The sequence below is a fragment of the Dermochelys coriacea genome, chromosome 2 (assembly GCF_009764565.3).
Source record: "Dermochelys coriacea isolate rDerCor1 chromosome 2, rDerCor1.pri.v4, whole genome shotgun sequence".
Taxonomy (NCBI): Eukaryota; Metazoa; Chordata; order Testudines; family Dermochelyidae; genus Dermochelys; species Dermochelys coriacea.
The window spans coordinates 208,725,418-208,750,339 of record NC_050069.1 but is presented as its reverse complement, the minus strand read 5'-3'; the positions used below and the strand labels follow the sequence as shown (position 1 = coordinate 208,750,339).

General features: G+C 44.3%; 1 long non-coding RNA gene across 1 annotated transcript; it reads left to right on the top strand.

The window, feature by feature from the left end:
• Positions 1 to 27: 27 nt before the first annotated feature.
• Positions 28 to 1,948, top strand: LOC119852308. The gene is made up of 2 exons (XR_005291594.1): positions 28 to 164; positions 1,707 to 1,948. It is a non-coding gene; the product is annotated as an uncharacterized LOC119852308 (long non-coding RNA).
• Positions 1,949 to 24,922: the final 22,974 nt, after the last annotated feature.

Below are 24,922 nucleotides of genomic sequence, written 5' to 3'. Positions count from 1 at the left end.
GAGAGAGTAATTGAGTGCAATTGATCTAAGTTAGGGCTGAGGCAGTCTCTGGGGAAAGCTACCGTGAGCCCTCTGCAGGCTTTGCCTAGGAGGAGTTATGAGGAAGCCAGCAGAGGGGCTAGCCTGCTGCCTTTCCTGAGTAAAGCCAGGGAAGTTTAAAAGGGGTGAGGGCTGGTCAGCTGTCTTTCCTGAGATAGAGATCTAAGGCTGGAGAGGGCTGAAGGCTAAGAGTTGCAGAGGGAGATACTTGCTAGTTCTTGGAGCAGGATGATGGGTACTACTGGGGCTGCTCTGGAGAGCTGGGATGGAGTGAGGGAGGCTGGGGTTTTATCTGCTGCACTCTCTAGACTATGGTTGTGGGACTTAGTGTTGGGACTCATATTCTTATGGTTTATGTGTATGAGACTCATTATAATAAATAAATGAATGCCACAGGGCTATATTTATACTTGGGGAGATTGTTTGGGCTATTTCTGGGGACTCTGAAAGGGGAAGCTGGGGCAGGTGCACTTGATATGCTGTGGCCTGCTGCAGGAGGGTGCTCCAGGTGGAAGTGCCTCATCACAGGTGCCTCATGCTGGTATAGCTTATTCTCTTTCCCACAGGGGAACAAGCTACACTGGTATAGACAAGTGTAGAGTCAACACTAAAGGATTGGTACCACTTAACTATACTTGTACTGATAAAGCAGTACAACTTGGAAGAGATTTCTGTTCTGCCCCAGTCCTAGTTATGTGAACTCAAGCTTTGCAATGGAGATGAGAATTCAACCCCAAAGGCTTTGATTAAGGAAGATATTTATCCAACATGCTTTACTTTAAACACATGAGTATACCCATGGAGGTTAATGGGAGTGCTTATGTATGTACCTTCTTGAATAGGGCCTTAGTTATTATGTCTTGTAAGTGAGCTGTAGTGGAAAAGGCTAGAAGTCACTGGAAAAACTATAGTGTTTAATCTTTTTGTTTCTTTGAACAGTTATACAATCTATTTATATAGCTCCTATATTTTCAATTGATGGATGTGCTAACTTCAGAGGTGATAATAAAACAAAATTGGGATTGTGCTGAGTTTTGTTCCTTTATGATATAGGCAGAAGGCCTGAAAGGTTGTTTTACATTTTTCAGGGTGTGGTGTTTTTTTTGTTTTTTTTTAACTGCTTGTCTTTTACATTGAAAAATTAGAACTGGGTTGAGTGCATTATAGTAAAAGGGAAATGAAAGTTTTCCTTCCTTGGGAGCATCTTATATTGATTACTGCAGGAAGCAGGACATAAGATGTAGGTGTACCAAGTAGTTTGATTCCATGTGATAGCTGTTGGGTTTTTAATACTTAGGCTGATCTTCTAAATAAGTGAGTTTCCCCCATAAGGTGAACAGTGACTGCACAAGGAGAACACTCACTGGAAGAAAACAATGTTTTATTGTTATATGTGAAGGAAGCTAAGAAGTTGCCTATAAAGAAATGCCTACCACATGGATATAAGATTTTTAAAAGGATGCATAATTAAAGGATTACAGTTCTTGACATGCATCTTTTTCTTTGATTTCTTGTAAATTAGAAGTGCATTTAGGGGCTTTCGCTGTTAAGTGAGTGTGAATTAACTATTCATTTCTGCATCTAGAGAAATCTTTCTTTGCCTGCCATATATGTTTTTGTGATATGCAATCTTCTCCCATTTACTGAGTGTTTCTCTCTTTATACAGATTACATGGCTGGATTTCAGATGGTGTTATCAGTGTGTTTAGGCTAGAACTGAACTGAAGCTGAAATTTGAGAAGGAACTTATTGCAGTGCTTGGGTGTGGATTATTTTCCTTCATGTCTCTTCCATTTTATATAGCACATTGCTGCAGGCAGCTATATGCTGTCCAAGTTTTATATGCTAGTGTTGATGATCATTTATAAAGCACTAGAGGTGAATAAATCCCTTTCCAAAGATGCAACAAGCCTCAGGGAGACTATAATTTAATATAGACAAAACTGATGAAAACAAAAGGCTCAGACACAAGGAGTAATGAAGACAGAGCCAGAGGGTAGATTAAACTGTGCTGGCTACATAGAAAAAATGTTTTTCAGGAAGGATTTGAAGACTGAGAAGGAATTAGTTTGGTGCAAAGGCAGAGGATGTCTGTTCCTACCTTTTCTCAGGGTACCATTTGCTTTTGGAATTCAGATGCAAAACATAAGAGTTGTTGTTCAGATGGTACCAAGAGTGGAAGAAGGAGACAGAGAGCACTAAGGTGAGAGAACTGGGTAGAGTGGAAGGCCTAGTATAAACTAAAAAAAGGGTTGCACGTATGGCTTTACTAATATTCCAGCTATATTAGATTCAGCTTATACGGGCCCCAAAAAAAGTGCCTTTGCTGGCATAGTTTATACCAGTTCAACAAGAGCGAAACTATATCAGCAAAGTCATTTTTATGCTGGTATAACTACAGCTACACTCGGGCTTTTGCTGGTATAGAAATGTTGCTCACGTTCCCCCAAAAACACATACCACCCACACGCCTCTGACCTTGCTGTACCAGGAAAATCTTCTAGTGTGGACCTGGCCTAAGTCAAGCCAGGAGAAAGATCCTCAGTTGCTATAAACTGTCATAGCTCCACTGAAGTTAATGGAGGTATCCTATCTTGCACCAGCTATGGATCTGCCCCCCAAGGTAGAGAGAGAGAGAGATGAGGAGAGTAGGGCAGAAAGGATCAGTTGTTTGAATTGACAAAAGAAGAGAGGAAACCAGTATAATGATGTTATCAGAAGGGCAATTGAGGAAGGATGAGTATGTTGTAAAGTTCATTCTCCGTACTGTTTTTGTTACACTCGAGCCATCATTAGACACACATTTCATGATTTACCCTATTCAGAAAGGTACTTAATTCCTATAGTTCAGCACAACTTCAGGTAAGAAAGGAATGTATGGGTGAGAGGGCAGCTTTATATCTTGTACATGGAGTCTGATAGCCTATTTTTTTTGTTTACAAAACTATTACAAATTGCCATTTTTATATGTTCCTTTTTGAATCTCAGCTCTGTTACCATTCTCAAAAGACATTAACTCACATTTATGTCCATACCTGAGTGATAGGGTGATAATTCTGGGTACCTTTGGGGAACGTCCAGTACCACATCACTACCTGCCCTTAGTGTGAAGCAGTCTTGTCTGCACCTGCTGTGGATCAGCTCCCTGAAAACACCAATCTCTGGCAGCACAACCACTGCCTTCCGGGCCCCTGCTAGCCTCACTCTCTCTGTACAGGTAGCAGCAATAGGTAAATACCAATCCTCAGAGTGTTCCCTGCAGTATCCAGCCCTTTATTCTCTGAATGCTCACAGAATTACTAGGTCAGCTCTTCCCAAAGGAACAGTACACAGCAGCTTGCAAGATTCACTACAGGACCATCACTTTGCTTAATCCCACAGCACTGAGATATTTATAGTGAAAACAAAAATAAGCTGATTATCAAAAAACAGATTCAAGTGACCGTGAGTAGGAAACAAATGGTTACATATAAAACAAAATCATAACACTTTTTAGAAGAGACGAGACTAACCTCACAGCTTAACCTCCTCTCTAAAGTTTTCTCAGCCAAAGTTCTCTTCAGCATTTTCAACCAAGCTGTGCTGAGACCCCTTTCTCAATGAAGGGGTCCCAGGTGTCTTCCCTGCCTCACAAATATAGTCAAGCAAACCTTTGAACTGCACCTACCAGATAGGGTTCCATGACCCTGCTGCTTCTCTCGTTCTGTTAGCTTCTTTCTGAAGCACCCACTGTCCTTCAATTGCATTCATTTCAGATTGGTAATGGAGACCTATTACGAACAAGACAATACTCAATGGACATGTAAACAAGTAGATGGATGTGCATTTCTCATCTGATAGGAAACCTGTTTTTTCACCTTCGCTGGTGACTAAGCTCCCAGGAAGACTTTAATAACATGTTTTCAGCAGATATACTCATAACTCCTTACATAGTGTCTTTGATGCCAAGTGCATCTCCAGTTTTCATTCAACAGCTCACATAACCTTCTTTGGTAAGCTGGAATGTATGTATCAGACCCAAGAGATCCCAGTACCCCTCTGCACTCCCCTTGCCAGTTGCCATTAAGAGGTTTTTGGATCACTGACATTACATGCTCAGCCTTCCTATCTCCCTGTCAATAAAAACTCTTTGTGACTTTATCCAACCTTTGCAAAAATTTCAAAAATACCCAGCCCCACACCTCAGTTTCCTTTCCTGAGTCCCCAATAAACTCCACATGCGGGGGTGGGGGGTGGTATTCCACTCAATCACAACTGCCCTCTTTAGGGTCCAATTGATTAACTTAAAGTTCAAAACTAAAAGTCTTTCCTCCAGTCTTCAGCTGGGCACAGCCCAGATTCCCCTATTTGGTTGGAGTCCTTCATGGCTTAGCAGGCTACTTCCAACCCTTCCTAACTGAAGCAATTCCCCTGGTTTCAGAGTCTTCCCTGTAAGAACCTCACTCACTTACTGCAGTTTTACTACAACTTCCTGCACACCCCCACATCTTACTGCAGCTACTGTCTGTTCTTTGTAGGAAATTACCTGATTCCCCTCAGTGGGGCTCATTCTTTAACCAGGATTGGCGTATACCCAGGCTCTGTAGCCCAAGGGCAAGCCCTGTAACATACTCTCTTTCTTTAGCAAAGGAAGCATCTGATTTGGAAACATATCTGGAAAATAAGTCAACAGCAGTGCTTTTCATACCATAAAGTTTTCATACCATTTTAATCTGCTGGATGTAAGGACTTTAATCAAATAAGAATCTAATAATATTTATGTATTTGTATTGCATTACCCCCGAGGGACATCAATCAAGATACTACACAGTTTAGAATCTGAATAGAATAGAATCAAGGATCAGGGCCACACTGTGGGAGGCACCACACAGAGACGTTCAGTCAAAAGATAGTCCTTGTCTCAAATAGCTCATAATCTAGATTGTGCATTTAATAGTAGTCATGTATTGTAGATTATGATGGATGCCCAGGAAACCACTTCACAAGTGAGTCTTCCTGCAAGCTATCATCAAATATCAGCATTATCATTTATTTATACAGATCTCACAAGTATGTTAGGCATTTGAGTGCACAATGTGCAGAAACAGACAGGATACAAAAGAGTTTTCAAATCTGACATTACCAGGAGCCATCCGTTCATTTTATCATGAGCCACAATTCCTCTTTGTCTCTTGGCCCTGAAAACTGCAAGATCTTGCCAGATACTACTTTGAAGGTAGTGAGTGAGAAATAATAAGTCAATTCAAAAGCATTCACCACCTCTTCTATAGGGGGTTTCCCAGTTTTTCAACTGAGACAAACATGCATGAGTCCAAAACATTCCATTTGCTGTAGAAAAATTAGAAATGGTTGTGTTCATAGATCATCATTCTGCTAACCCATCCACCAAGGCTGCATTTTTCTGACACAACATTAAGATATTTTATCAAGGTTTTTAGTTGGTTGTAAAAAAAGCTAGAGCAACAGAAGTCTTTCATCTTTAAGCCAAGGCATCCCGCTGATACTGTAATTGATTGTATTAGTTCACTCACCTATATCATTTGTTTTTATTCATGTAGCAGCATAGCACAGCTTACAGAAAGTTTATTACTGACACTAACACATATCAGCTAGTTTAAAAGATTTTATTTGTTACAGTGTGTCACTTCACTACTTTTGCTGAATTTGAAATGAAGTGAGCTGTAGCTCATGAAAACTTATGCTCAAATAAATGTGTTAGTCTCTAAGGTGCCACAAGTACTCCTTTTCTTTTTGTCTTATAAAAACTTGACTGATCCACCAATCACCGCCCACACACAAACATGCCCTGGGGTAAATTAAAACTTAATTGGCTAAAATATTTTGTGATGTGATTCAGCTGCCATCAATGGAGTTAAACCAGAGATGAATGTGACTGATTTATTTCAATTTTATAAATTCCTAATATAGGTGTATCATGATCAGTGAAATTGAAGTCAGAGGGCCAATGTTTCCTGCGGGGACTGTTGTTGAGGAGATGGCAGTGGAACAGGGAGTTAGGCTGGAAGTAGCTCAGTAGTTTGGACAAAGCAGTCCACAGGGCCAGGCAGGGTTGCCAGGTGTCTGGTTTTCGACCGAAACACCCAGTCAAAAAGGGACCCTGGCAGCTCTCGTCAGCACCGCTGACCGGGCCATTAAAAGTCCGGTCGGCGGCACAGCAGGGCTAAAGCAGGCTCCCTGCCTGCCCTGGCTCTGTGTGGCTCCTGGAAGTGGCTGGCATGTCCCTGCAGCCCCTAAGCACAGGGGCAATCAGGGAAGCTCCGAACCCTGTCCCACACCAAGTGCTGTCCCCATAGCTCCCATTGGCTGGGAACCATACCCCAACACCTGCTCCTGTAGCCCAACCTTCTGCCCCAGCCCTGAGCCCCCTCCTACAGTACACCCCAAACCCCTCATCCCCTGCCCCACCCCATAGCCCACACCCCCAGCCGGAGCCCTCACCCCCTCCCGCACCCCTGCCCTAGCCCAGTGAAAATGAGTGAGGGTGGGGAGAGTGAGCCACGGAGGGAGGGGGCTGTGCCTTGGAGATGGGGCAGGACAGGGACAGGGCCTTGAGGCAGGGATGGGGCAAGGGTGTTCAGTTTTGTGTAATTAGAAAGTTGGCAACCCTATCCACAGGGTTTAATAAAGTTCCATTTGTTCAACTTTAACCTGCATTCAGCTTCACACTTTGTGAATGAAACATGGTGGCAGCATGTTATAACTTGTAATGGCTGGCAATACACTGTTCATAACCCCCAGGCAGAAAGCAATGCACAGGCACTGGCCTTTTGCTCACAGATATCAAAGTGTAGGGCAGGGAGTTGTGCAGACTTAAAACCCTGGTCAGGAGGGAGACAGACCCAGTGTCTACCCAAGAGAGGTGATGTCTAGAAGCTGGAAACCTTAAGTGAGTGCCCTTGAGGGACCATGGAGCATAGTATGGGAACTAGAGGTGTGGGGGGTGCTGCAGAACCCTCTGGTTTTACACAGGGCTTCGACTGACAGCCCTGCGCCCAGGCTCTGCTCCTCCTGACCCCACACTCGGTGTCCCAACTGCCAGCCCCACACCCGGGGCTACCCGCTCCCAGCCCCACATGCAAGTCCCGGCTGCCAGCCCCACACCCAGGACTCCGCTTTTTGCCTTGGAAGAATTCAAGGAATTTGCATGCAAACAGGAGTTTGATCACCACACCTCCTCCCTGGCATACCCACAGAGTAATGGTAAATTGGAATCAGCTGTGAAAACAGCTAAGAGGCTGTTGCACAAAGCTGTTTCTGCTGGTTCAGACCTCTTGTTAGCATTTTTGGCACACAGGAACACCCCTTAACAGGGGTGCCAAAACAGTCCAGCACAGGCACTCATGGGACAAAGGACCAAAACCCTGATAGCAGTGATGCCTGTTGCAGCCAGAGGGATGGAGATGGCAAACAATTTGAGAAAGCAGGCATTAGAGTACAACAGGTCAGCCTACCAGCCCTGGAGACAGGCATTCCTGTGAGGAACCAGCCATTAGAAATACCAGGAGTGGACTAAAAGAGTCATGTGGGGTGTAGTGGTACCCAAGGTGACTACACAAGAGATACAAGTGAGCTAAAGGAGCAGAAGCCACTTACAAGCTAGCAGACATGATACTCGGAGAGAGCCTACAGAGATCACCAGAGAATGGAGAGACAGAAAACCATCCAGAGGCCAACCCCATAGGGAGGGAGGAAACAACACAGAGAGAGTTTGCTAGTCTGGAGACAGGTGACAGGGAGAAAGATGGGTCACTCCCTAGTTTGGTCTCTTCAACAGGCAATCACACCATCTCAAAGACTATGTAACCAGCTAAGTCTGTGGTAAAGACAAGACTCCAACTCAGCTATATAATAGCAACCTCTGGCCAAAGGGATACAAGGTGGGGGTTTGGGCATCAATTTATTTGTTTTTAATGCTTATATTAATATATTTGTAAGATCGGGAAGATGTATCATGATCAGTGGAACTAGATTCACAAAGCTAATGTTCTCTGGAGGGACTATTATTGAGGGCACACCAGTGGAACAGGGCACATAGGGAGTTAGGCTGGAAGCAACTCTGGGATTACCATACATCTGTATTTTTCCAGACATGTCCGGCTTTTTGGTTCTTAAATTGCCATCTGGGAGGAATTTTTAAATATCTAAAAACGTCCGGGATTTTGCCATTATTATTTTTCCCCAAAGAAGAGTTGATCATTCAAGAAAGAGAGTGAATGTTGATTATTTGAGAAAGAAAGTGAATGTTGATCACTTGAGAGAGTGCCCGCTTTTCCACCCAGCTCCCAGCGCTTGCACCACGAAACAGTTGTTTTGCACGGCAGGGAGGAGGGGGAACACGGCACGCTCAGAGGAGGAGGTGGGGCCGGGGCGGGGATTTGGGGAAGGGGTCCAATGGGGCAGGGAGGGGGTGGGAAAGGGGTGGAGTTGAGGCGGGGCCGGGAGGGAGGGGGTGTGAGCAAATTCCCCTCTTCCTCCCTCCCCCCGTGGAGTGTCCTCGTTTTTGAATGTTCAAATATGGTAACCCTAAGTAACTCAGTCACATGGACGGAGCAGTCCACAGGGCTTAGTAAAGTTCCAGCATTATACTTTATGAATGAAACAACAGGGAGGGAATGAGTAAAGATTTGGGAGCTTTTTTCACCGGTATCAAAGGAATTGACTGGTGCTGTGAAAGCGACAAACTTGGGTCCAGAGGAGGGCAGATAAATAGCTTCTCGCTACACAAGAGCCCCCTTCTGGCTGATCCATGAAGAAGTATTATTCACCTCAGAAATGTTATATGGCCAACATTTTCAATATGGCTTCTAATTTGAGAGGCCTCAGATTTTGGTTGCTCATTAGGCTCAAGATGGCTTAAGTTGGACTCACAAAACTAGTGGATACTTGAAAATGTTGGCCTACATAAGCAACTAGAGGCTTGCTATGGAGTATGGACAAAAGAAAGTTAGTCTTTAAAATAGGATATTCAGAACAATAGGCCAGTGTTCCTTGAGACTCAACATTTTAACTAGAGCAAGCATAGTAAGGGAGATAAGTTATATATCTGGAGGGAAGGTACAACACGCAAAAGGAAGAAGGAAGGAATATTATGAAGAAGAAAGGCTAGTTATGGTAGCAGACTGTGTAACACTGCAAGAGGCAATGTTGTTTAGTGGTTAAAACACACAAATGTGTCTGAACTCTGCTTCTGATTTTCTCACTGATTTACTGTGAGATCCTCGGCATATCACTTAACCTCCCTGTAGCGCAGTTTGACCATCAGTAAAATTCAAATACTTTTTGTCAAAAATACTTCTTCTCATTGAATATTAAATTCATGTCAACTTTGGGCAGCAAAAATAAACATGTTTTTGAGATAGCTGAATGCAAAATATGTCTTATTTTTAAGAGGAGACTTTTTTAAATCATGCTGCATAACTCAAAAGGGCTGACCAGAGGCCAAGTTACTGTAAAGACTCTATGGACAAATTAAATTCTATCAAAAGTAGGTTCCATCATGACACATCAGAGGTAACAGTATCAGAAGACATTTTAAAAAAATCAGATCCATTGGAGGTTAAAATTCAGCCAGTTCAGACGCTCCATAAATAAACTTAGGACCTAATTCTGCACTGGGATTCACTATACTGCACACTTTTTTTGGTGGCATGTAGTGTACATACCCATGTAACCTCTCTAGCATGGGTATAAAGAGCAGTGTAGATGATAAAGCACAGCTTACATGAGCAGAGTAAAGCCACACCTGAAGGGTGTGGGCATGTAGTTGAATACATACACTACATGGCTTTCTACTTGCCCAAGCTAGGCTTTCCCATCCATACTGTTATTTATAGCAGAGTAGTGCCATGCTGCCTCCCCGCTGCTGGAGTCTTTCCCTGAAAAAGACTCCGGCAACAGGAAAAGGCTTTAGCGCAGGGAAAAGCCCTGGCAGTGGAGAAAAGCTCCAAGAGAGGACAAAGGCTTTGGCAGAGGAAGGCAGCGGGGGGAAGGCTCAGCCTCTGCTTCCCCACTGTCAGAGCCTTTCCTTGTCCCAGTGAAAGGCTCCAGCAATAGGGAGCTGCTGAAGCCTTTCCCCCACTGCCTCACCTCTGCCAGAGCCTTTCACTGACATGTGTAGCTACAGACCACAGGGTGGACAGTGTGCTTTCCACTCCAATGTGTAGCTACACATATACTACACACCACCAAAAGTTGTGTGCGGTGTAGATTTAGCCTTACTGTCCTACTGACTTCACCCAGGTGCTGGAGTCCACACTATTGACCCTGACTCTTTTATATTCAAGGTTCAGTTACATATTAAAAGGCAGGCAAGTGATTGGAACGTGACCGGATGAAGTAGAACACAAAGTTCCATGGAGAGAAAAATAAATGAAAAAATTTGTAAAAATCTACACTGCCTAAGCCAAATATCTTATAGGTTAAAAGAATCCACTTCAAAAGAAGAGGGGGAGACTTGAAAACTGTATGGGAAAGTCCTATAGAATTCAATAGGATGGAAGATAATAGGGTTCTGGAGAAACTAAACAGAATTCTATATGCTTGACTTTAAAAGGGCTATACAATTTAATACAGAATTGTCTCCATGCTATAATATGTTATAGTCTGGTTTAAACATTCTATAGGAAGCTTCATTCTTTATGACATTCTATAGGGCTTTTCCATAAAGGATAACCCACCAAACTAGTCATTTAAGAATTCTGGGATTACAAGTAACAGGAGCAAGAGCCTGTGTGGCAGGTCAAACAGACAGAAAGGGCTAGACCCTTCCAGTTTTGGGAGAGGGGGAAAAAACTACGTTTTTATGTCTCAGCTACATTGACAGTGTTGGCCATATACTGTTCTTTGAGGTGAAGAAAAACACTTCTCCATGGATCAGCCAACAAAGAGCTCTTGTGTAGCGAGATACAATCTGATTGGCTCAATCCCTTGCCAAAAGGGTTTGCCTCAAAGTAAATACAAAAAAAAAGTGAGCTGTTTGCTCAAACTCTGGAGACACCCCTTAACACAACTGGCTCCTTCCAAGTCTCTCCCCAGTCTTTTGGGAAGACTCCATATATGTCCACCCCAATTTCCTGGCAGAATCCCAGGCTACTGGCCCAGCTACCCTGGGAACTGCAATTCCCAGTAGCCTCTGAGCTAATTTTCTTCCTCACTGCTGAGGGGTAGGGCACTACCAAATTCACAGCCATGAAAACCATGTCATGAACCGAGAAATCTGGTCTTTCGCTGTGAAATGTGGTCTTTTGTGTGCATTTACCCTTTTTATATTTACATCCTCTATTTTAGAGGTATTATTCTTGTAACTGGGTGGTACTGGTCCAGGAGAGTTCTCCTAATCTTCAAAGGATCAGAACACCTTGCTACAGAAGCAAACTTTTTTTTAATTGACTGTTTGAAAAATTGCCCTATAGAAAGTGGGTCTGTCCTATACCAAGTAGCAGTCATCGACTCATAACGTCCCAGTACTGTGATCAGGCAAATATGTAGATGGCATAATGGGGGAAGATTTCTTGAGCTCCATTCCCTCCCTTGAGCACCAGGCCCACTGTTGGTAAATTACTTCCAGATCTGTTGGGATGAAAGGCACTAAATAACATGTTGGTTATTTATTTTCTCTCCGTGTTAGCATTTTCAAAGGCCTAGAGAATCCCAGTGTCGCAGAATAAATAATGAAAACACAAAAGCAACTAAGATTTTTCTCAGGGTCACCATGACCTGCTTACAAAACAAGCACCATCCAATGTAGATTAGCAAGGTATTTATACATATCTCATTTGGCTATACTGCTAGCATGCTTGTGTGATAAATGGGAGATATGGAAGTACTTCATGCTCTCCAGAAGGTCCCAGGGTTTCCCCACAGTGACTTCATGCAAAGTGTCTTTATGTCCTTGTTTTATGTTGTGCAGGAGAAATTTTCTTAACAATTGACAGATTGTAGTTCTAACAATCTGGCCAAAATGAACTGAAGGAAGGCAGAGTTTGGTGCTCTGCTATAGGGTTATCAGAACATTTTCATTTGCATAACAGAAATGTTGTTATTCTGATGCATATTTTTTCACCTATTGTGGAATGTTATGCTCTTATCTAACTAATAAAACAGAGCAGAACTTCATTAATCCATACTCCAATGAACTTCATATTTTGTAACCTGCAGAAAAATGTGGCGGTCTTTCTCTCACTCTATAAAGATTTAATAGCAGACACTATTCTAAAGTCTCATCACTAAAATTTAATTATTTTACAAAATATATTATGTGGTACCATATTTACTAGTATATAATGGTCATAACTAAAATGTTGACACTCATTGTCTGAAAGTAATTAGAGCTACTGCAGTATTACAGGTATTCCCCATACCACTGTGCAAATGCTACTTACTTTACATTTGCAACCACACTGTACTATGAAGTTTTATGAATAATTAAATCCAAAGTACAGTTGGCAAAATAAATGAACAAATAATGTTTTGTGATGCATTATCCTTATGGGGTTTTTTTGTGTGTGTTTTTTTAAAAACTGTTTGTTCATTTTTGGCTAATTCACAAAATTCAGTAACTTGTAGTAGGTTGTCATTAGTGTAAATTAGTAAGATCGTGCCGTAGTCATTAATCTGAGAAAAAGATGCATAAATGCAAGCTAAACTGACTCGTTTTGATTTGGCTCTTGCAAACGGCTCTGAATTGGGGAACTATATGTTCGAAGTTCTTGGGAGTCAGAAGACACTTAGATACCATGGTGATAGGTGCTGTGTAATAGTCAAGATTGGGGGACCTGCAGCGCTAAGTGCAGTCGCTGACCGAGTTTACAATCTAATCTAAAACAAGGCTCAACAATTGGCTGTAACAGACAAAAAGGGGAACAGTGATACTAACTAGATAGATACACAATAAAGGAATATAGAGCCTCATATCTAAATTGTAACTTCAAATCCATCTCAGATCAGTAAAGTCCAAAAGCTCTGATCAACCGATTATCATTCACTGGCCTTTCTGATGTGACTAAGATGCTCCCACTGCTGCTGTAGTTTTAGTTCTTTCCTCATCTACAGGATGTAGGTTGACAACATTCAATTTGCTAAACACAAGAGACCAAATTATGATCTATTACGCTGATACAATCCCACTGAAATAAAAGGAGTTACAGCAAAAGAATTTGTCCATGGTATTGCCAAACAATCCTTAGAAATGCGTATCTATCATAGTGTGGTTATTTCAGATGCACACTAGTTTGGGTTCCAAAATGTTTGCAAGTGTTATTTATCCCACTGCAGAATGCTGAGTGTACAAACTGCTTGGGTGGCACCAAAAATGTAATGATAATGGAGGAGGTGGGGTGAGCAAACCACGGAGACCTGCTCACAGTTCATTAGAAATGAAGGTTAGGATAGTCACGGTTCAGATGACAGGGATTCTACTGTACTTTGGACTATGGAATCACCCAATTCTCCATTTCTGCAACAAAAACTTCTGTGCTTTCTCTCAAGCTGCCCTTCATGTTCACAAGTTGGAAAAGCTCACAGTCAAAATCTGTAAGTCACCGTCCTGTCTTCCTTCAAGTCTTTCCTCAAAACTCACCTCTTCTGGAATGCATGGAATGAAGTACAACCTGATAATGGCTAGGCAGGTGAAGACCAGTGAACATTACTACTGGACAGCTGAGAATTGTGTACATCCAACTATTTGTCACCTCATCTCTCCCACCCCCACTTTTTGTTTCTTCTGTTATGTTGTGTTTCTTAGACTGTACGTTGTTTGGGGAAAGGACTGTCATTTATTATATGTTTGTATAGTGCCTAGCATAATGGATCCAATGTGATTGAGGCCTTTAGGTGCTACTCCAACACAAATATTGTTAATAATAAATAATAATGCTAATTAATAATAATAATAAATCATTAATCATTAATAGGTGAATGCCCATCTTGAGAGAGTGTACATTTAAAATAGCAGAAAGTAAAATGGACATGACTCATTTTGCAGGGATCTAGATTGTCCTTTTTTGGGAGAACCTACTTCAAAAAATTTCATCCACATATTACAGATGTGGTGTCCAGGCTAGACTTGGACAGAATTTTTGAACAAAAATTTTTTTCACTGAAAAATGCATACTTGGGTCAACTGAAACATTTTGCTAATTCCTGTAGAATCCGATGAATTGTTTCAGCTGAAAAAAAATTCAGAACATGGTAAACATTTCATTTTGTCATTGTTGAAATAAATGTTTTGTTTTCAGTTCAAAATGATTTTTCATTTCAAATTGTGATTCACTTTTATTTTTTTAAAAGGGTAAAAAAAACCCACCTAAAATGAAATAAAATATTTTGTTTTGGGTCAAATGAAACATTGTTTTTAGATCAAAATAAATTTTCTTTGACTTTTTAATTTTGCTGAAATATTTTGAAAAAAATGTAATTTAGGGTCAACCTGATTTTTTTTTGTAATTCAGTCACTGATCCAGAAAATTAGCTATTCACACAGCTCTTCTCTAGGAACTTGCCAGCTATTTTCAGGATACATGCAATCAGTCATTGACTGTTGTTTGTACTATCATAGTGCCTAGGAGCCCCAGTCAGAGACCAAGACCCCATTGTGGTAGGCAGCATACCAACACAGAACAAAAAGATCAATCCTGCCCCAAAGAGTATAAGACTAGAGACAATAGATGGGTACAGACAGACCAGGGAGAAAAAGAAAACAATGAGATAATATTGGGCAGCATGATGAGAGGCAGTGGTCTCAACACTCCAGCAACCTACCCATTGTCAAGCTTTTTGTAAGCATCATGTCAATGGAAAGTTTTGAGGAGGGATTTGAAGGTGGTTAATGAAGTAAATTAGTGGATGTTTACAGGGAGTAACTCCCAAGTATGAGGGGCAGTATGGGAGAATGCCAAAAGGTGTTTGTTTGAAAATTTAACAAATAGGCAATGGAGGCTGACTTCATGGGCCAAATAGAGGTCAGCGTCAATGGGTCAATAGCAAATCAAAGTGGGGATTGACCATGATGGACCTTGGAAGTAAAGACAAGCAGATTATATTTGATGTAATAAAAGGGTGAAGGGATGTGTCAAGGTTCCTTCCCCACTCTGAACTCTAGGGTACAGATGTGGGGACCTGCATGAAAGACCCCCTAAGCTTATTCTTACCAGCTTTGGTTAAAAACTTCCTCAAGGTACAAACTTTGCCTTGTCCTTGAACCTTATGCTGCCACCACCAAGTGTGTTAAACAAAGAACAGGGAAAGAGCACATTTGGAGATGTCTGACCCCCAAAATATCCCCCCAAGCCCTACACCCCTTTTCTGGGGAAGGCTTGATAAAAATCCTCAATAATTTGCATAGGTGAACCCAGACCCAAACCTTTGGACCTTAAAAACAATGAAAAAGCAATCAGGATCTTAAAAGAAGAATTTTAATTAAAGAAAAAGTAAAAAAATCACCTCTGTAAAATCAGGATGCTAAATACCTTACAGGGTAATCAGATTCAAAACATAGAGAATCCCTCTAGGCAAAACCTTAAGTTAGAAAAAGACACAAAAACAGGAATATACATTCCATTCAGCACAGCTTATTTACAAGCCATTTAAACAAAAGGAAATCTAACGCATTTCTAGCTAGATTACTTACTAACTTAACAGAAGTTCTGAAGAGCATTCCTGACCTGGTCCTGGCAAAAGCATCACACAGACAGACAGACCATTTGTTTTCCCTCCCTCGCCCCCCCAGCTTTGAAAGTAACTTGTCTCCTCATTGTTCATTTTGGTCAGGTGCCAGCGGGGTTATCCTAGCTTCTTAACCCTTTACAGGTGAAAGGGGTTTGCCTCTGGCCAGGAGGGATTTTATAGTTCTGTATACAGAAAGGTGGTTACCCTTCCCTTTATATTTATGACAGGATGCAAAGAAAGGACTGACATGGTCAAAATGACAAGCTAGGAAAATGACCTTGGCAGAGCATTCTGAAGGGATATGAGTGGGACAAGCGTGCATTTGTCAAGTCTAGCAAGAAGGATGTTGCAGTAAGTGAGACATGAAATGATGAGTTTGGGGCACTGGAGAAAATACAGACTTTCTTTAAAGTCTCTAAAGCAATGTGTAATATTTTTTCTAGCAAAGAGATCTCTTGCCATTCTTTTTATATCTGAATATTTCAGATAAATAACCTGTTGCTCATAAGATAGCTCTTGATCACTTAAGTTATCCTTTTTACACTTTTAAATAATCATTATATTTTGCATTTCAATGGGACTTGTTACTTTAGGAGGCCAGTTCAGCCAGTGAGACTATTTACAGAGTAAAATGCTACTTAATGCACCAGGTTTTAACAGGGCCATGTGATGGAACAGTATTGGGCCAAGAAGGCTCCAATCTTCAGCAGCTACTGGGCATGCTCTCTATAGAGGACCTGCTTAAAAGGGAGTTCTGGCAGTCCAGCATGGGGGAGCATGGAGGAGAGACTGGCTTCAAGAAAGCAGCAGGCTGTAGCCACTGAGGCAGAGCAATCTACAGGGGAAGGACAGGGACTGGGAGTAAGACTAGGCTGGGATCCCCCTCCCCCTGACTAAGTGGGGAACAACTTTGGGACAGGGAGAACCTTTTTTCTTTTACTGAGGTGTTGGTTTTCATAACCATTCATCCCCATAATGAGTGGCACTGGTGGAGATACTGGAAAACTGAAGTGTTTAAGGGAATTGCTTATGTGACTTGTGGTTAGCCAGTGGGGTAAAACTCAAGTCTTCTCTGTTTGGCTGGTTTGGTTTCCTTGGTATGCAAAGGAACCCCAGCCTTGGGCTGTAACTGCCATGCTTTAAGCAATTTGTCCTGAATTGACACTCTCAGTTGGGTCCCACCAAGGCCAGCCTGGTTACACAAGTCATGGGCAATAACCAAAAAGTCATGGCCAATGACTTGTCCATCACTTTTATTAAAAATACCCCTAACTAAATCTTTGGTGCTATGTCGGGGAGGATGCTCCAGTGGAGCTGCTGCTGGAGGTGGGTATACTCCGGTGGTTGCTGATGCTCCTGGAGGTGGGGGTGACCCAGGGCCCTGTCACCATCGCCACTGTTCCAGGCAGGGGGCAGCCCATGGCCCCGCCGCCACCATTGCTGCTCCGGGACCAGTTGCCTGGGGCAGATCCCCTTGATTCTGGAGTCCTAAGAAAAGACAGCCTTCTACATTCTGTTTGGCCTGTACCAATTCCAGACAATACTGTTTGCCCTACATGGAGCAACAGCCACCTTCCAAAGGCTGATGGACAGGGTGCTTCAGCCTCATGATCAGGATGCAGCTGTGTGTATCGATGATATCGTCATCTATAGCAAGTCCTGGAATGAGCATTTAAAACATGTTGCAACAGTACTGCAGGGCCTCCAGAAGTGCTGGATTTAAAGCTAATCCTGCCAAGTGTCGCCTGGCTAATTGAGAGGTGATGTACCTGGGGTATGCAGTGGGGAGGGGGCGCCTGTGCCCCTTTGTGGTAGAACAGGTCCTAGCTCTGGTGGAATGTCCTGCATGCACCACAAAGAGGTAGGTATGATGCTTCCTGGGACTGGTGGGCTATTATAGACAGTTTATCCTGGATTTCACCACAATTGTGGCCCTGCTAATGGACCTGGTGAAAAACACAGCCCCCAGGACAGTCCAGTGGTCTCTGGACTGCACCACAGCCTTCAAAAAATTAAAAGATCAACTGACTTGGGAGCCCATCCTGTTCCACCCTGATTTTCTAAACCTTTTATCCTGCAGATGCCTCCGATATCAGCCTGGGAGCCATGATTTTCCAAGAGGTGGAGGGAGAAGAACACCCAATCCTTTACCTCAGCTGGAAATTGTTCCCCTGGGAAATGGCATACTCAGTGATAGAGAAGGATTCCTTGGCAGTAAAATGAGCCCTTGAAGCAGTCTGCTCTTACTTATGGGGCCAGCCATTCCATCTCATGACGGATCATGCAGCTCTTCAGTGGCAGAACACCACAAAAGACCATAACTTGAGGATTATGCGCTCGTACTTCTCACTGTACCTGTACAAGTTTGAGGTACTGCATTGAGTGGGATATGACCACGAGAAAATGGACTTCTTTTTGTGGGACAGAGGAGACCTATCCATATAGGCCAACCCTGCAGCACTCAGCCTGAGAGGATGGGTATGTGATGGGGCTTACAAACCCCACACCATGGAAAAAAGGAGTGGCGGAACAGTATAGGGCCAAAAAGGCCCTGCCCCTAAGCTGGGCATGCTCCCTATGGAAGTCCTGCTTAAAAGGGAGCTCTGGTAGTCCAGCAGGAATGGAAGAGAGACTGGCTGCAAGTAAGCAGTGGTTTTCAAACTAGGGCTGCCGCTTGTTCAGGGAAAGCCCCTGGCAGGCCGAGCCGGTTTGTTTACCTGCTGGGTCCAAAGGTTTGGCTGATCGCAGCTCCCACTGGCCGCAGTTCGCCACTACAGGCCAATGGGGGCTGCAGGAAGGGCGGCCAGCACATCCCTCGGAGGGCGAACCGCGGCCAGTGGGAGCCGTGATCGGCCGAACCTGCGGACGCAGCAGGTAAATAAACCGGCCTAGCCCACCAGGGGCTTTCCTTGAACAGGCGGCAGCCCTAGTTTGAGAACTACTGATCTATAGGGGATGTACCGCGATTGTGAGTAAGACTCAGCTGGGATCGCCCTTCCCTCTGACTAAGGGGGGGAACACACAAAACTGGACTCTGAGGCTATGTCTACACTACGAAATTAGGTCAAATGTATAGAAGTCGGTTTTTTAGAAATTGTTTTTTTATAGTCAATTGTGTGTGTCCCCACACAAAATGCTCTAAGTGCATTAAATGCATTAACTCGGCAGAGTGCTTCCACAGTACCAAGGCTAGCATCGACTTCAGGAGTGTTGCACTGTGAGTAGTTATCCCACAGTTCCCGCAGTCTCCGCTGCCGATTGGAATTCTGACTGATGATTGATGGGGAAAAAAACATAGTCGCGGATGGTTCTGGGTACATTGGTACATGTTGTAAGGCCCTCCATCCCTTTCTCCCTCCTTGAAAGCAACGGCAGACAATTGTTTCGCGCCTTTTTTCCTGAGTTACCTGTGCAGACACCATACTATGGCAAGCATGGAGCCCGCTCAGCTCACTGTCACCATATGTCTCCTGAGTGCTGGCAGACATAGTACTGCATTGCTACACAGCAGCAGCAACCCATTGCCTTGCGGCAGCAGATGGTGCAATAGGCCTGAAAGCCATTGTCATCATGTCTGAGGTGCTCCTGGCCACCTCGGTAAGGTTGGTCAGGAGTGCCTGGGCAGACATGGGCGCAGGGACTAAATTAGGAGTGACTCGACTAGGTCATTCTCTTTAGTCCTGCAGGCAGTCCTATTGTACCATCTTATGGTGAGCAGGCAGGAGATGAGGCTGGCTAGCAGTCCTATTGCACCATCTTCTGCTGGGCAAGCAGGAGATATGGATGGCTAGCAGTCCTATTGCACCATCTTCTGCCGGGCAAGCAGGAGATGTGGATGGCTAGCAGTCCTACTGCACCATCTGCTGCCAGCCAAAGATGTAAAAGATAAATGGAGTGTATCAAAACAAGAAATAGACCAGATTTGTTTTGTATTCATTTGCCCACCCCCCCACCTCGCTCCCTCCATGAAATCAATGGCCAACAATTGTTTTGGTGAGATCTGTCAGGGGCACCTTGAAAACTTCAATGGAGATTCAGTCCTACCTGAACTACCAGAGGGAGGGATAGCTTAGTGGGTTGAGCATTGGCCTGCTAAACTCAGGGTTTTGAGCTCAATCCTTGAGGGGGCCATTCTGTGTGACAGTTGTTTTTGTTTCTCCTTGATGTATAGCCACCCCTTTTGTTGATTTTAATTCCCTCTAAGCCATGTCATCAGGCACCCGTCCCTCCGTCAGAGCAACGGCAGATAATCGTTCCGTGCCTTTTTTCTGTGCAGACGCCATACCATGGCAAGCATGGAGCCCGCTCAGATCACTTTGGCAATTAGGAGCACATTAAACACCACACACATTATCCAGCAATATATGCAGCACCAGAACCTGGCAAAGCGAAACCAGATGAGTAGGCAACGTCAGCGTGGTGACGAAAGTGATGAGGACATGGACACAGACTTCTCTCAAAGCATGGGCCCTGGCAATGTGGGCATCATGGTGCTAATGGGGCAGGTTCATGTGGTGGAACGCTGATTCTGGGGCCCAGGAAACAAGCACAGACTGGTGGGACGCATAATGTTGCAAGTACGGGACGATTCCCAGGAGCTGCGAAACTTTCACATGCGAAAGGATACTTTCATGGAACTTTGTGATTTGCTTTCCGCTGCCCTGAAGCACACAAATACCAAGATGAGAGCAGCCCTCACAGTTGAGAAGCGAGTGGCAATAGCCCTGTGGAAGCTTGCAATGCCAGACAGCTACCGGTCAGTCGGGAATCAATTTGGAGTGAGCAAATCTACCGTGGGGGCTGCTGTGATGCAAGTAGCCAATGCAATCAAAGATCTGCTGATATCAAGGGTAGTGACCCTGGGAAATGTGCAGGTCATAGTGGATGGCTTTGCTGCAATGGGATTCCCTAACTGTGGTGGGGCCATAGATGGAACCCATATCCCTGTCTTAGCACCGGAGCACCAAGCCGGTGAGTACATAAACCACAAGGGGTACTTTTCAATAGTGCTGCAAGCACTGGTGGATCACAAGGGACGTTTCACCAACATAAGCGCGGGATGGCTGGGAAAGGCACATGACGCTCGCATCTTCAGAAACTCTGGTCTGTTTCAAAAGCTGCAGGAAAGGACTTTATTCCCAGACCAGAAAATAACCGTTGGGGATGTTGAAATGCCTATAGTTATCCTTGGGGACCCAGCCTACTCCTTAATGCCATGGCTCATGAAGCCATACATAGGCAGCCTGGAGAGTAGTCAAGAGCCGTTCAACTACAGACTGAGCAAGTGTAGAATGGTGGTAGAATGTGCATTTGGACGTTTAAAAGCGCGCTGGTGCAGTTTACTGACTCGGTTAGACCTCAGCGAAACCAATATTCCCACTGTTATTACTGCTTGCTGTGTGCTCCACAATATCTGTGAGAGTAAGGGGGAGATATTTATGGTGGGGTGGGAGGTTGAGGCAAATCGCCTGGCTGCTGGTTACGCACAGCCAGACACCAGGGCGGTTAGAAGAGCACAGGAGAATGCGGTGCACATCAGAGAAGCTTTGAAAACCAGTTTCATGACTGGCCAGGCTATGGTGTGAAAGTTCTGTTTGTTTCTCCTTGATGAAAGCCCCCGCCTCTTGGTTAACTCTACTTCCCTGTAAGCTAATCACCCTCCCCACCTCCCTTCGATCACCACTTGCAGAAGCAATAAAGTCATTGTTGCTTCACATTCATGCATTCTTTATTAATTCATCACACAAATAGGGGGATAACTGCCAAGGTAGCCCGGGAGGGGTGGTGGAGGAGGGAAGGTCAAGGCCACAGATCACTTTAAAAGTTTAAAACTTATTGAATGCCAGCCTTCTGCTTCTTGGGCAATCCTCTGGAGTGGAGTGGCTGGGTGGCCGGAGGCCCCCCCACCGCGTTCTTGGGCGTCTGGGTGAGGACGCTATGGAACTTGGGGAGGAGGGTGGTTGGTTACACAGGGGCTGTAGCGGCGGTCTGTGCTCCACCTGCCTTTTCTGCAGCTCAACCATATGCTGAAGCATATTAGTTTGATACTCCAGCAGCCTCAGCATTGAATCCTGCCTCCTCTCATCATGCTGCCACCACCTTTCAGCTTCAGCCCTCTCTTCAGCCCGTTACTTACTCTCTTCAGCCCACCACCTCTCCTCCCAGTCATTTTGTGCTTTCCTGCACTCTGACATTGTCTGCCTCCATGCATTCGTCTGTGCTCTGTCAGTATGGGAGGACAGCATGAGCTCAGAGAGCATTTCATCGTGAGTGCATTTTTTTCGCCTTCTAAACTTCACTAACTTCTGGGAAGGAGAAGATCCTATGATCCTTGAAACACATGCAGCTGGTGGAGAAAAAGAAAAAGGGACAGTGGTATTTAAAAACACATTTTATAGAACAATGGCTACATTCTTTCACGGTAAACCTTGCTGTTAACATTACATACATACCACATGTGTTTTCATTCCAAGGTCGCATTTTGCCTCCCCCCACCGTGTGGCTAGCCCCTCACCCCTCCTCGTGGCTAACAGCGGGGAACATTTCTGTTCAACCACAGGCAAACAGCTCAACAGGAACAGACACCTCTGAATGTCCCCTTGAGAAAAGCATCCTATTTCAATCAGGTGACCATGAATGATATCACTCTCCTAAGGATAACACAGAGAGATAAAGAACGGATGTTGTTTGAATGCCTGCAAACATACAATGCAATGCTTTGTTCTACAATGATTCCCGACTATGTGCTACTGGCATGGAGTGGTAAAGTGTCCTACCATGGTGGATGGAATAAGGCTGCCCTCCCCAGAAACCTTTTGCAAAGGCTTTGGGAGTACATCCAGGAGAGCTGCAAATGCCAGGGCAAATCAATCATTAAACATGCTTGCTTTTAAACCATGTATACTATTTTTAAAGGTACACTCACCAGAGGTCCCTTCTCCACCTGGCGGGTCCGGGAGGCAGACTTGGATGGGTTTGGGGGGTACTGGCTCCAGGTCCAGGGTCAGAAACAGTTCCTGGCTGTCAGGAAAACCAGTTTCTCCACTTGCTTGCTGTGAGCTATCATCTTCCTCATCCCCAAAACCTGCTTCCATGGTGCCTCCATCTCCACTGAAGGAGTCAAATAACACGGCTGGGGTAGTGGTGGCTGAACCCCCTAAAATGGCATGCAGCTCATCATAGAGGCGGTATGTTTGGGGCTCTGACCCGGAGCGGCCATTTGCCTCTCTGGTAGGCTTGCCTCAGCTCCTTAAGTTTCACGTGGCATTGCTTCGGGTCCCTGTTATGGCCTCTGTCCTTCATGCCCTGGGAGATTTTGACAAATGTTTTGGCATTTCAAAAACTGGAATGTAGTTCTGATAGCACGGATTCCTCTCCCCATACAGCAATCAGATACCGTACCTCCTGTTTGGTCCATGCTGGAGCTCTTTTGCGATTCTGGGACTCCATCATGGTCACCTCTGCTGATGAGCTCTGCACTCACCTGCAGCTTGCCACGCTGGCCAAACAGGAAATTGAAATTCAAAAGTTCGCGGGCCTTTTCCTGTCTACCTGGCCAGTGCATCTGAGTTGAGAGTGCTGTCCAGAGCGGCCACAATGGAGCACTCTGGGATAGCTCCCGGAGGCCAATACCGTCTAATTGCGTCCACAGTACCCCAAATTTGACCCGGCAAGGCCGATTTCAGTGCTAATCCCCTTGTCGGGGGTAGAGTAAGGAAATCGATTTTAAGAACCCTTTAAGTCGAAAAAAGGGCTTTGTCACGTGGACGTGTGCAGGGTTAAATTGATTTAACGCTGATAAATTCGACCTCAACTCCTAGTGTAGACCAGGGCTGAGGATGAGCTGGGAAACAGCCCCACCATCCCCTGCATCTGAAGCCCTGAACTTTGTAGGCTGTAAGCAGAAGGCTGGGGCCATGCCCTAAACTGAAAGGAAACAGGGAAGGTAGGAAGAGGCTCAGGGGGAGGCTGATCTAGGTTGGCAGCCCAAAAGGGTTGAGACACCCCTCGTCTCTCTCCCCTCTCCACTGAGTCCTGGTCCAAAGGAAGGCCTGGGTCCTCCTAGCCTTCCCTCTTCCCCCAGACTCCTCAGAGATCCTGGAGAATTCCAAGGGGGTACGACGACCTGTGGCTTGGCCACTGGAGCCGCAGACTGGCCGGAAGAGCCATCTCAAGGTTTGTGGAGATTGTTTGGCTCCTAAGTGGCAGAGCCAGGAAGCTCTGTGTGCTGCTCTCACCTGCAGGCTCTCAGCTGCAGTGCCTCACCAGAAGGCCTGCTGGCCCCCAACTGAAGCCCACTACAGACTACTTGTGGAGGAAGGTGCTACCCATGGTGAGTGAAAACATCTGAATCAGCCCAGTGTGAGCAAGATTGGCAAAATCTGGCCCAGGGTGTGCAAATTGGTTTAGAATTCCCAGCAAGTATTTTCCTCCACACCTTAAAATGGGCTTGCTCTGAGTGTTGTGATTTTTAACACCATGTCTATTCAGACTTTAGGTGTTGCATTAAGGCCTATACAGAATCACATACAAATACAGTTCATAAATAGAAGTGTTTAGGGAAGTGCTTGATTCCTCGATTAAGTTGGGCATATGCACTAGTGTGGTGATAAATTCAGTATATGCACATTCAGGATCTCTGGTTAGGGCCAATGTTTGCCTGATTCAGCATAGCATGCTTTAATAATGTAATTCAATTCTTCCTCATTTTTAATATTATTTGAGCCCTTTAATATAATTTGGCAAGCTATTACAGTTGTTACAGCTGCTAGTTTTGCCCTTAATACTGATTTCACTTATGACCTCAGTCAGAGCAAGATTTAAAGTTTGGGATGATGTAAGTGAATAAGGATTATTAGATTTATTCATATGGCAATTTAAATAAGAAACTGCCTGGCTTAAAATAAACGATAAATGAAAAATGCATGTGTGATTTATAGACCCATCCATTCTAAAGATTTATAAGTGGAGGAGGATGAAGTAAGAGACAGACCTGATTACATGAAATATGTAATTTTCATAATGCAATATTGGAAGCAAACTGCTAACCGCACCAGCATAACAATGATTGGCTAAGCAGTTCATTACAATATTACTGTACAGCTGGTATGCAGTGGCCATGCAGACCGCTGAGCATTTTTATTCCCTTTACCTCACAATGGGGGGAGAATATGTTCTGATGGAAAGGCTCTTCCTTTCA